Consider the following 12,370-nt stretch of genomic DNA (forward strand, 5'->3'; position numbering starts at 1 on the left):
AGCAGAATGATATGAAGGAAATTAGTTAAGGGTCCCACAACGTTAGACCCGGAAGTTATATGGTTAAACAAGTTTTGTGTGATTTAATATGTTTGGGTTCAATGCCTTTTGAAGGAGGGCTCTCCGACCTCCCTGATGGCTTTCAAGGAGCGGTGCTCAGGGAAGTCTCCCAGAGGCAATATGCCTACTACCCTCATCCTTAGAGAGATGAGGGTCTCTAAAACTGGGCTCTCGGACAGCCCACTTTCTTTTCTTTTTCCACCTTTTTCTCACCCTCCCCTCTCTCCTCTCCTCCCCCATCCCCTCCATGCCTCCCCAGCCATCCACGTGCCCAGAGAACACATGGGACGTTCTCGCAGAACCAGCTCTCGTAAGCACCAGGTACTATATACAAAAGAAAAGTCAAAGATAAAAATGAACACAACCCTGTCTTTCTATCCGCACACACCCAGCAGGGACGAACACATACGCAGACGACCAGGGTCTCCAGAAACCAAGATTCCACAAAAATGCTACTCTGAAGACAAGACAAGGTATGACTGTAGAGACGCCCACCACCTTGGGAAAGTGGAGGGACAGACAGAAGCCCTGAGATACCATCCAGGTAACAATGGCCCATAACACAACACTTAAACTAATATCCCTAAATGTCAGAGGACTAAATTCAGTACTCAAAAGAAAGCTCGTTCTTCAGGAGCTCAAAAAGACGAAGGGAGATATCCTGTTTTTACAGGAAACTCACTTTAACATGACGACCCCCCCCAATACCTTCCAGAGATACTACCCTCAGACCTACTATGCATCATGCCCCACCAAAAAGAGAGGAGTCGCTATCCTGTTCAAACAAAATGTTAAATTTTCATTAAAAAAAGAAACTGCAGATCCGGAAGGCAGATTTCTTATTCTACAGGGCACCTTGTCAGGTGTGGATATTACCATGGTCAATATATATGCCCCAAACGAGGCCCAAGCTGACTTCCTGAGAGACCTTTGTGACAGCCTAGCTCCCCAGCCTAGAACTACACTGTTGTTGGTCGGAGACCTAAATATGCTTGTAGACCCTGACCAGGACAGGATGAGCACACTAGATTCCCCCCTCCCCCGTGCCACGGAGAAAAATGCTAGGGAATTCCGAAACATACTGAAAGAGTTCGCATTGATAGATATCTGGCGAGCACAGCACCAGGGTCAGAGGGACTACTCCTACTTCTCCCCCCCGCACCAGACCTACTCAAGGATTGATTATTTTCTGGGTACTAAAGATATCTTCCAGGCAACCTCCCAGTCAGATATAGGATCAATATCCTGGTCGGACCACGCCCCGGTCTCACTGACGCTCTCCCTCCCCTTCTATAAAAATAGCCAATACAATTGGAAACTAAATGATTCTCTGCTAAACCAACCAGACGTAGAAATAGAAATTAAGCAAAAACTCAGAGAATACTTTGCACTGAACAATAGGCTCCGTAGAGTCATCAGAGATGCTATGGGAGGCCTATAAGGCCACAATCAGAGGGAATATCATTTCCATAGCCTCATACAAGAAAAAAGTACGACAGAAATTGTACAACGAATTGGCGGAAAAAGTCCAACTGCTGGAACAAAAGCATAAAACTAATCCCTCAAAAAAATTACTCAAAATATTAGACAAAGCCAGATCTGAACTCAAACAGATACAAATCGATGATGTGGAGAGGGCGCTGCGGTGGACCAGGCAAAAATACTACGATAAAGGGAATAAGGCCGACCGGTTATTAGCATCCAAGTTAAGAGGTCTGAGAACTAAATCCCAAGTAACAGTTATACAAACAAAGACAGGCGCCAAAACATATTGCGAGAAACAGATAGCAGCCGAATTCTCAGACTTCTACTCTAAATTATACAATCTAAATTTCCCAAAAAATAGATCCTCCAACGAGGAAGCTATAGCCAAATATTTAGATTCATGTAAACTTCCAAGCCTCTCAGAAGGTGATCTCGCAGAACTAAACAAAGAAATCTCGCAAGAGGAGCTCTTAGATGCCATCTCCCAACTAAAACCTAGCAAAACGCCAGGCCCAGATGGGTTCTCCAATCAATATTATAAGACATTCAAACTAATCCTAGCTCCATACCTTCTTGATATGTTCAATGAGTTTCTGGAGGGAACAACCATCCCAGCATCTATGTCTAAGGCCAATCTAGCAGTCATACCAAAGGAAGGGAGAGACCCACTACAGTGCGGTAGTTATCGCCCCATAGCCCTCCTTAATTCGGATCTAAAACTCTTCAGTAAAATTTTAGCCAACAGATTAACCCCCATACTCCCAAGCCTAATACACATAGATCAAGTCGGGTTTATTTCCGGCAGGCAAGCCTCAGATAATACTAGGAAAATCATTAACATAATCGACCATGTACATCTCTCATCAATGAAGGCCATCCTATTGAGTCTAGATGCGGAAAAGGCATTCGATAGGATCAGATGGGACTTTTAGATCAAACATTAATCAAATTCGGATTTACGGGCCATTGCCTGGCAGGGATCAGAGCCCTGTACAAAAGTCCCACGGCCGTCGTGAAGCTCCCAGGAGGAGACGCAAGCCCTATAAACATTAAGAATGGTACTCGACAGGGATGCCCCTTGTCTCCGCTTCTATTTGCTCTCTCTATCGAACCCTTGGCAGCAACAATTAGAGAGGATAAAAATATAAATGGTATTGAAATTGGGGGGACAAACTATAAGATATCCCTCTTTGCTGACGACATTATCCTGACTCTAGCCAACCCCTTGACCTCACTCCCGAATTTACACTCACAATTAGACAAATTCAGCAAAATCTCGGGGTACAAAACTAATATGGATAAGTCGGAAGCATTAAACATATCCCTACCCCACTCCGAGGTCAAATTACCCGAATAAACTTCAATTATAGGTGGAGTTCCACAAAAATCAAATATCTAGGAATACAAATAACACGGGAGTACAAAACATTATTTCAATACAATTACCCACCCCTATTTGAGAGGCTAAAAAAAGATCTTCAGAGCTGGAATGAATATCAGATATCTTGGCTAGGAAGAATAGCCACGGTAAAAATGAATATCTTACCAAGACTTCTGTATTACTTCCAGACTCTCCCTATCGATATACCACTGTGTGAACTCAAAAATATGCTAAACAATATCTTCCAATTTATTTGGCAAAATAAAAGACCAAGAGTAGCTAGAACTATCTTGCTAGCACCAAAGGAAAGCGGAGGCTTGGCAGTCCCGGATATCACGAAATATTATTTGGCGGCCCAACTTAAACAAGTCATAATGTGGAACAACGAACCAACCACAAGCTGTTGGATTGGGATAGAGTCTGCCTATGCGAGACCTCTCTCACTCCCGGCCACCCTGTGAACTGAGAGGGGTAGGGAGACCTTCTCAGAAACATTAAAGCTGGGAGCAATGAAATGTACATGGAGAATATGGACTAAAAATAAAGACAAGTATGGCCTAACGGACTCTCACCCTCACAATTAACGCCCATATTTAACAACCCGGAGTTCCCCCCAGGCTGGTTCCCACAGAGACTCAGTGAATTTAAAAAGTTAAAGATGATGGTAGCAGAGCAGTTTATAGGAAACAGAAAGATCCTATCGATTCAGGAACTAGAGAAAAAACACCAAACAGTGAACCTGCCAATATTTGGTTTCCTGCAGATCAGGCTTTACTTGCAAACCCTTTCCAAAGAATTAACATTCCAACCATTAACAAATTTTGAGCGCCTATGCAGGAAAGGATATTACTGTAAGGGGTTGATCTCGAAGGTGTATCTGGGTCTGGCAAGAACAGCAGGTTGTTCCCAACACAATTATATGCTCAAATGTGCGGAAGATTTGAATCTAGAGATCGATAGGGAAGACAGGGAGGACATATGGGAGGCAGCTTCCAAAACATCAATATGCACCACCACCAAAGAGAATATTTATAAAATTCTATTTCAATGGTACTTAACCCCGAGTAGGTTGAGCCAGATCTTCCCCGGGACCCCAGATTTGTGTTGGAGGAGATGCGGACAAAGAGGAGATATGGCTCACATCTGGTGGAATTGTCCAAAGATTCAGGTGTTCTGGGTCATGATCAAATCATTAATCCGAGAATACCTGGGGGTGGAGATTGAGATGGACCCGCTGACCATGGTGCTGGCTAAACCAATCGACGAGCTAGAAACGGCAGAAAGCAGAATGACAATATACGTACTCACGGCAGCCCGTTGTTGTGTGGCAGCTGCCTGGAAAAAATATAAACCCACCATCCAAACAGACAATATTACGAAGACTCTGCGAAATAAAGTCAATGGAGCTCCTTACAGCAAAACTAGCCCAAAAAATGGACAAGTTCCACAAGACATGGGAAATATGGCCAGGTGTGTAACAGAGTACCATGAAAGCAATAGGAAAAAGGCCCCCTATCCCCCCCCCCCTCCCCCCTTTTTCCCCCCCTCCCCTTTTCCCTCCCCCCCCTTTTTTTCCCTCCCCCCCCCTTTCCCCCCCTTTTTCCTCCCCCCCCCTTCCCCCCCCCCTTTCACCCCCCCCCTTTCCCCCCCCTTTTCCCCACCCCCCTTTTTTTCCCTCCCCCATCCCCCTTTTTTTTCCCTCCCCCACCCCCCTTTTTTTTCCCTCCCCCACCCCCCTTTTTTTTCCTCCCCCCCTTTTTTTTCCTCCCCCCCCTTTTTTTCCTCCCCCCCCTTTTTCCCCCCCTCCCCCCTTCCCCCCCTTTTCCCTCCCCCCTTTTTTCCCTCCCCCCCCTTTTTTTCCCTCCCCCCCACTTTTTTCCCTCCCCCCCCCCTTTTTTTCCTCCCCCCCCCCCCTTTTTTTCCTCCCCCCCCCCCTTTTTTTCCTCCCCCCCCCCCTTTTTTTCCTCCCCCCCCCCCCTTTTTTTCCTCCCCCCCCCCCCCCTTTTTTCCCTCCCCCCCCCCCCTTTTTTCCCTCCCCCCCCCCCCCCCCCTTTTTTCCCTCCCCCCCCCCCCCCCCTTTTTTCCCTCCCCCCCCCCCCCTTTTTTCCCTCCCCAACTCTAATCTCCCCCCCTCTCTTTTCACCTCTCTCTCTCTCCCCCCATCTTCTCTTTTTTCTTTCTTGACAATAAAAGATGCACACAACGAAGCGGCCGCTTCCATGTTAACGTACCTAATGGGGGAGTATGTGAATAGGTAATATTCAACACAGCTAGTTACATACTTAACTTAAACAGGAACAATGATTTTTGAATATCTACTGTGATGTCTATAATGGTCAGTACTCCTCCAACGTATCTATAACAAAATGTATGATATGTGTGTATTTTGTGAAAAACAATAAAAAAATTGAAACAAAAAAAAAAAAGAGAGTGTCATGTACATGAAAGGGGGCATCTGGATTTTGAACCAGAGACCGCTTGATCTGCAGTCAAATACTCTATCACTGAGCTATACCCCCTGCCAGAATTTGCTGTCAACTTTTTGTCTATGGGACAAATGGAGTAGACAGGGCTTTCAAAGAAGTGGATGACATGAAACGTCATTATATCCTGAACAAATGTGTGGAAATCAAGAATAACTATCTTACGTCGTGTTGTCTTTGTGAAAACCTTAACCAACCAAATGTAAAGTAAGCAATAAGGTACTTGCATTTTAGTAGTTGTCGCTCTTTCCATTAACCTACTGTGTGTAAGACACTCTTCAATATTGAACAATTCTAGTGTCTGATTTCCCCAAGTCTGAGAATCCAGCTTTCATAGAATGCACAAAAGTCAGCACAGGATGTGTTTCAAGGACTTCTGAACATTTGACATTTCCACTGCAACTCTCATGTTTGAATGGAGAAATATTTTCTAACTACTTCAAATTTAGAATCCCCCACATTTACGACTTCAATTGTCACTACACACATACAATGGAGGAGCGATAACACGATGAGATGTGTCAACCTCTCTCGATTGGGAAATATTGGGGTTGCTGTTTGTAGAGTTTGCATTTACGGTAGAAAACTGTAAGCATGGAAGGTTGTATGTGTGTTAGCTGAGGAAAATTCGTTTTGCTCTCTGAAGAAATTGATATTAAAAATAGAAATAATGACTTCCGGTGACGTCACCGCTGATGGAGGCTTGAGGACTGAGCTCCGGAGCCCTACTCTGAATAACCCAGACAAATAACCCCGATCGAGTGATCATACCCCCAGAGAACACACCGAAGGCAAGGGGAAGGCAGCCAGCATGAGCGGCAAGAACAAAAAAGCAGCTCAGAATCCCGTGACGAGCTACTTCCCTCCGAGTCAGCGGGCCACGGGGAGCTGTGAGACCTCCCAAGATGGCGGCTCGGCTAACACGCGGGAAGACCCGAACGGAACGCAGAAGCACGGCACAGTAAATATGAACATAAATAAAACATACCTTGAAAACCTCTTCTTTAAAATGAGGAAGGAATTTCAAGATGACTTGGCAAAAGCGGTTAACACCCTGCGGGCGGACATGAACCTCCTAACATCCAAAACAGACACACTAGCGCATAAAGTGGAAACCCTCGAGCATGCCCAATCCTCCGCGGAGGATAAGATCAACCGCCTGCACTGGGAAATCAGGGGGCTCAGGGAGAGTGCCGAGGACCAGGAAAACCGTGACCGGAGGCAGAACCTAAGACTAAGGTCAGTGGAAACGGACAAGCTGCGCCCATACCTGACAGACCTCTTTATGCACCTGGTGCCTGACTTGACCCCTGAAAAATTAGAGATGGACAGAGCCACAGGGCCCCGGGACCTAAGTCAGCGGACCCCAAGAGGACCAGAGACATATTGGCCAGGTTCCATTACTACTCCACAAAGGAGAGAATATTGACGGCTAGTAGGGAGAAAGGTAACCTGCAGTTCCGCAATGTGCACATCGAAATCTACAGTGACCTCTCAAGTCTCACGGTGGAACGCAGGAAAGAGCTCAAACCCCTCACACTGAAACTGAGAGACAATAAGATAAAATATCGGTGGGGATTCCCATTTAAAATTGTTGTCCAGGCAGGGGGTAAGTTCCACACATTGTCATACCCGGAAGAGATACCACGATTCCTGAGGGGGCTGGGTATCCCACACACGAATGGAGGCTCTGCCCCTGAAGACGCAGACGGGGATCAAGACCAAAGACCAGCAGAGAGAGGACCGCGAGCCTCACAGAGAATTTCCACTCAAAGGAACCAAGCAGGAGAGGAGTGAGAGGCATAACCCAAAAGGCAAAGGTCTTACCTGGCGGAGTCTGCACGTTGGCGTCCCCCACTGCCCCCTCCCTTGAACCTCCGGGAAGCATGGAGGATAACCTGTACCCATCCATGCCCGTTGACGAGCCCACACCTACCTGAACTTGACAAGGGCACTCGCCCTTAGAGCCGCAGCGCTTGCAGCCTCCCAACACGGCAAAGAAACAGAGCCCCCCCCCGACTCGATGAGAGGAAATCCAGGCGGAGACCAAGACACACAGAAAGAGACTCTGGCTGCTGCCAGAAAATCTTGGAACTGGTTGCCGGACGCGAGGGGGGAGAGATGTCTTTGGGGTGGGGGGGGGGTGTTGCCCCTCTGCCCCCCCCCCTTTCCTTTCGGGCGAGTCCGCAGAGGGGCGGACGGGCGGAGCTGAGATGGACTCAGGTGCTGTGTCGGGAATACCAAATGACAGTCGGCAAAGGGGACATGTGAGGGCTCAGGTTATACCACAGGTTTTGTTAAAATCACCATACAGCATATGGGAGTTATAAGTGAAACGTTCAAGCAAGTTATATTTTTAACAGGTTAATGCTATACAGTACAGCTAAAGTGTTTTTATATGTTTGCCTCTGCACCCGGAAAGGTTGTGTCAGATCTATTCAAATGGATAGATATCCAGCAAGTACAGAATAGCCTGTAAATGGCAGAACAGCGCCACCTAGTTTCGCACTCAACACTGCGTTAATAGTCTTAAATAACCAAGGTAATAACAGACCATGAGACACAGACACCAATGGTTAAGGAAAACCGAAAGAAGCACAGGTTAGTATCAGAGAGATGAAAAAATCTCTGAGGGGAGCCAAGGAGACTATAATCAGACGAGCCCTCCCCCCCGCCCCCCGCCACCCACCCCTCCCACCCCCCTCCTCTCCCCCCCTCCAACCACACCACCCCCCTCCCACCTTCCCTCACCCCGTCCCCACTCCCTCTTCCCCCCCTCTCGCCAACATATCCCCCCCCCCCAGGTAGACAAACACATCACTTACCTGTTAAGAAAAAGACTATAAGACACACTAACAAGCTAAAATTGAGTAAAAAGTTTAATAGGTGCAACCGGGAAGTTATGAGGTTAATTCAGTTTATATATGACTATATAAGATTGGGTAGAATGTTTAACTTTTACAGGAGGGTTCTCCGGCCTTCCAGATGGCTTTCGGAAGGCGGTGCTCAGGGAAGTCTCCCAGAGGCATTAGGCCCACCACCTTTATCTCTAGGGAGATGAGGGTCCCCAAAATTGGGCTCTTCGACAGCTCACTCTTTTCTCTTCTTCTCCCTCTTTCTCACTCTTTTCTTTTGCCACCCCCCCTACTCCTCCACACCCCCCCAATCACCTCCACCCGTAAACGGAAAAGCAAAAGCTATCTCAGAATTAGCACCCACGCCTACCAGGTATTAATTGCAAGAAAGACTAAGGTAAATCCATGCATAAACTTGTTCCCTTATCCATACATAACCAGCAGGGGCAAGCACGGTCGAGGGCAAACAAGAACCCCAGATGACAGGAACCAACGACAACACCACACAGCCACCAGGACAAGGTATGACTGCGGAGACACCCACCACCTTGGGAAAGTGGAGGGAAAGGCAGGCTCCCCGAGACATTACACATTTAAGAATGACACCACACACAACACTCAAACTAGTGTCCCTCAATGTTAGAGGACTCAATTCAGCAATCAAAAGAAAGCTCGCACTGCAAGAACTAAAAAAGACAAAAGGGGATGTGTTGTTCTTACAGGAAACACACTTTAATACGGTATCACCCCCTAACACCTTTCAGAGATTCTACCCCCAGGCATATTATGCATCCGGCCCCACCAAAAAAAAGGGGGTAGCTATTCTATTTGGACAAAACATTAAGTTCACACTAAAAAAACAGACCTCAGACCCAGAGGGTAGATTCCTCATTTTGCAGGGAACACTGTCAGATGTGGAGATTACCCTTGTTAATATTTACGCCCCAAACGAAGGCCGGGCCGGCTTTTTGAAAGACCTATGCGACAAGCTGGCCCCCCAACCAAGAACTACACTATTGTTAGCAGGGGATCTCAACATGCTAGTAGAACCTGACCAAGATAGGGCGAGCCCACTGGGAACTCCACATCCACACTCTACGGCAAAAAACGCCAAAGAGTTCAGGAATATATTAAAAGAGTTTTCATTGATAGATATTTGGCGGGCACAGCATCAGGGCCAGCGGGACTATTCTTATTTTTCTCCCCCACACCAGACCTATTCAAGGATTGATTATTTTCTGATCACCAAAGATATCTTCCAAGCTAACTCCCTGTCAGACATAGGATCTATATCATGGTCGGACCATGCTCCGGTATCACTGACACTCTCCCTCCCCTTCTATATATATAACCAATATAATTGGAAACTGAATGATTCTCTGTTAAACCAAATAGACGTAGAGATAGAGATTAAGCAAAAGCTCAGAGAATACTTTGCGCTGAATAAGGGCTCGGTGGAGTAATCAGCGATGCTATGGGAGGCCCATAAGGCCACGATCCGAGGGAATATCATTTCCATAGCATCACACAAGAAAAAACAAAGACAGAAATTGTACGACGAACTAGCGGAGAAAGTCAAACTCCTAGAACATAAACATAAAGCTAATCCCTCAAAACAACTACGCAAAGTACTGGACAAAGCCAGATCTGATTTTAAACAGATACAAATAGACGAAGTGGAGAGAGCGTTGCGGTGGACCAAGCAAAAATATTATGACAAAGGAAATAAGGCCGACCGGTTATTAGCATCCAAATTAAGAGGTCTGAGAACCAAATCCCAAATAACAGTTATACAAACAAAGGCGGGCACCAAAACGTATTGTGAAAAACAGATAGCAGCCGAATTCTCAGACTTCTACTCCAAACTATATAATTAAAATTTTCCCAAAAACAGATTTTCAAATGAGGAAGCTATAACTAAATACTTAGAATCATGTAAACTTCCAAACCTCTCAGAAGATAACCTATCAGAACTAAATAAAGAAATTTCGCAGGAAGAGTTAATAGAAGCCATCTCCCAACTAAAACCTAGCAAAACGCCAGGCCTAAGATAGGTTCTCAAATCAATATTATAAAAAATTCAAATCGATTTTGGCCCCATACTTACTGGATATGTTTAATGAGTTTCTGGAGGGAACAGCCATCCCAGCATCCATGTCTAGAGCCAATCTGGCAGTTATACCAAAGGAAGGGAGAGACCCACTACAGTGTAGTAACTACCGCCCCATAGCCCTCCTTAATTCGGACCTGAAACTTTTCAGCAAAATTTTAGCTAATAGGTTAACCCCCATTCTTCCAAGCCTAATCCACATGGATCAAGTCGGATTTATTTCCGGCAGACAAGCCTCAGACAATACGAGGAAAATCATTAACATAATCGACCATGTACATCTCTCAGCCACGAAAGCCATCCTGTTAAGTCTAGACGCGGAAAAGGCGTTTGACAGGATCAGGTGGGACTTTCTAGACCAAACACTAATCAAATTCGAATTCAAGGGCCCATACCTGGAGGGGATCAGAGCCCTATATAAAACTCCCACGGACGTAGTAAAGCTCCAAGGAGGAGACTCGAACCCTATAAACATTAAGAATGGTACTCGGCAGGGATGCCCCTTGTCTCCGCTTCTATTTGCCCTCTCCATCGAACCCTTGGCAACAACAATTAGAGAGGACAAAAATATAAATGGTATTACAATTGGAGATACGGATTACAAAATATCCCTTTTTGCTGACGACATTATCCTAACTCTAGCCAACCCCTTGACTTCGCTCCCAAATCTACACTCACAGCTAGATAAATTTAGCAAAATCTCGGGGTATAAAATCAATATGGATAAGTCGGAAGCACTAAATATATCTCTACCTAATCCCGAGGCCAAACTGCTACAAACAAACTTCAATTATAAATGGAGCACAACCAAAATCAAATACTTGAGAATTCAAATAGCACAGGAGTACAAATTACTTTACCAATACAATTACCCGCCCTTATTTGAGAGGCTAAAAAAAGATCTACAGAGCTGGAATGAATACCAGATATCTTGGCTAGGCAGGATAGCTACGGTCAAAATGAATATCCTACCGAGACTTCTGTATTACTTCCAGACGCTCCCAATCGATATCCCAAGGTCGGAATTAAAAAATATGCAAAATAGAATTTTTCAATTTATTTGGCAAAACAAAAGACCAAGAGTAGCTAGAATTATAATGCTAGCACCAAAAGAATGCGGAGGCCTGGCAGCCCCTGATATCATTAAATACTATTTGTCGGCCCAATTCAAACAAGCGATAATGTGGAACAATGACCCAGCGAATAGCTGCTGGACAGGGATAGAGTCTACCTATGCGAGACCTCTCTCACTCCCGGCCATCATGTGGACTGTGCGGTGCAGAGAGACCTTCTCAGATACATTAAAACTGGGAGCAATGAAATGTACACGGAGAATATGGGCCAAAAATAAAGAAAAATACGGCTTGACGTCTCATCGTTCATTATTAACACCCATATTTAGTAATCCAGAATTCCCCCCCGGCTGGTTCCCACAGAGACTTAGTAAATTTAAATAGTTAAAGATGATGGTAGCAGAGGACTTCATCGGGAATGGTAAGCTTTTACCAATCCAGGAGCTGGAAAAAAAATAACAAATGGTAAACCTAAAGAAATTTGGCTTTCTGCAAATCAGGCACTACCTACAAACAGTCTCCAAACAAATAGCTTTCCACCCATTAACAAATTTTGAAAGACTGTGTAGGAAAGGGTACTATTCTAAAGGATTGATTTCGGAGATATATCTGAGCCTGGCGCGATCAGCAGGTTGTTCCCAACATAGTTATATGTCCAAATGGGCAGAAGATCTAAATATAGAGATTGATAGGGAAGACTGAGAGGATATCTGGGAGGCAGCTTCCAAAACATCGATTTGTACTACCATCAAAGAGAATATATATAAAATCATATTTCATTGGTACCTAACCCCAAATAGGCTGAGCCAAATCTACCCCGGGACCCCAGATTTGTGTTGGAGGGGTTGCGGGCAAAGAGGAGACATGGCTCATATCTGGTGGAGTTGTCCAAAGATTCAGGTGTTCTGGATCATGATCAAAAC

General features: G+C 45.5%; 1 non-coding gene across 1 annotated transcript; it reads right to left on the reverse strand.

The window, feature by feature from the left end:
* Window positions 1-5,372: 5,372 nt before the first annotated feature.
* On the reverse strand, window positions 5,373-5,445 carry TRNAC-GCA (transfer RNA cysteine (anticodon GCA)). Its single transcript has one exon. It is a non-coding gene; the product is annotated as a tRNA-Cys (tRNA).
* Between the last annotated feature and the right edge of the window lie 6,925 nt (window positions 5,446-12,370).

Source organism: Ascaphus truei, chromosome 19, assembly GCF_040206685.1.
Source record: "Ascaphus truei isolate aAscTru1 chromosome 19, aAscTru1.hap1, whole genome shotgun sequence".
NCBI classification, from domain to species: Eukaryota; Metazoa; Chordata; class Amphibia; order Anura; family Ascaphidae; genus Ascaphus; species Ascaphus truei.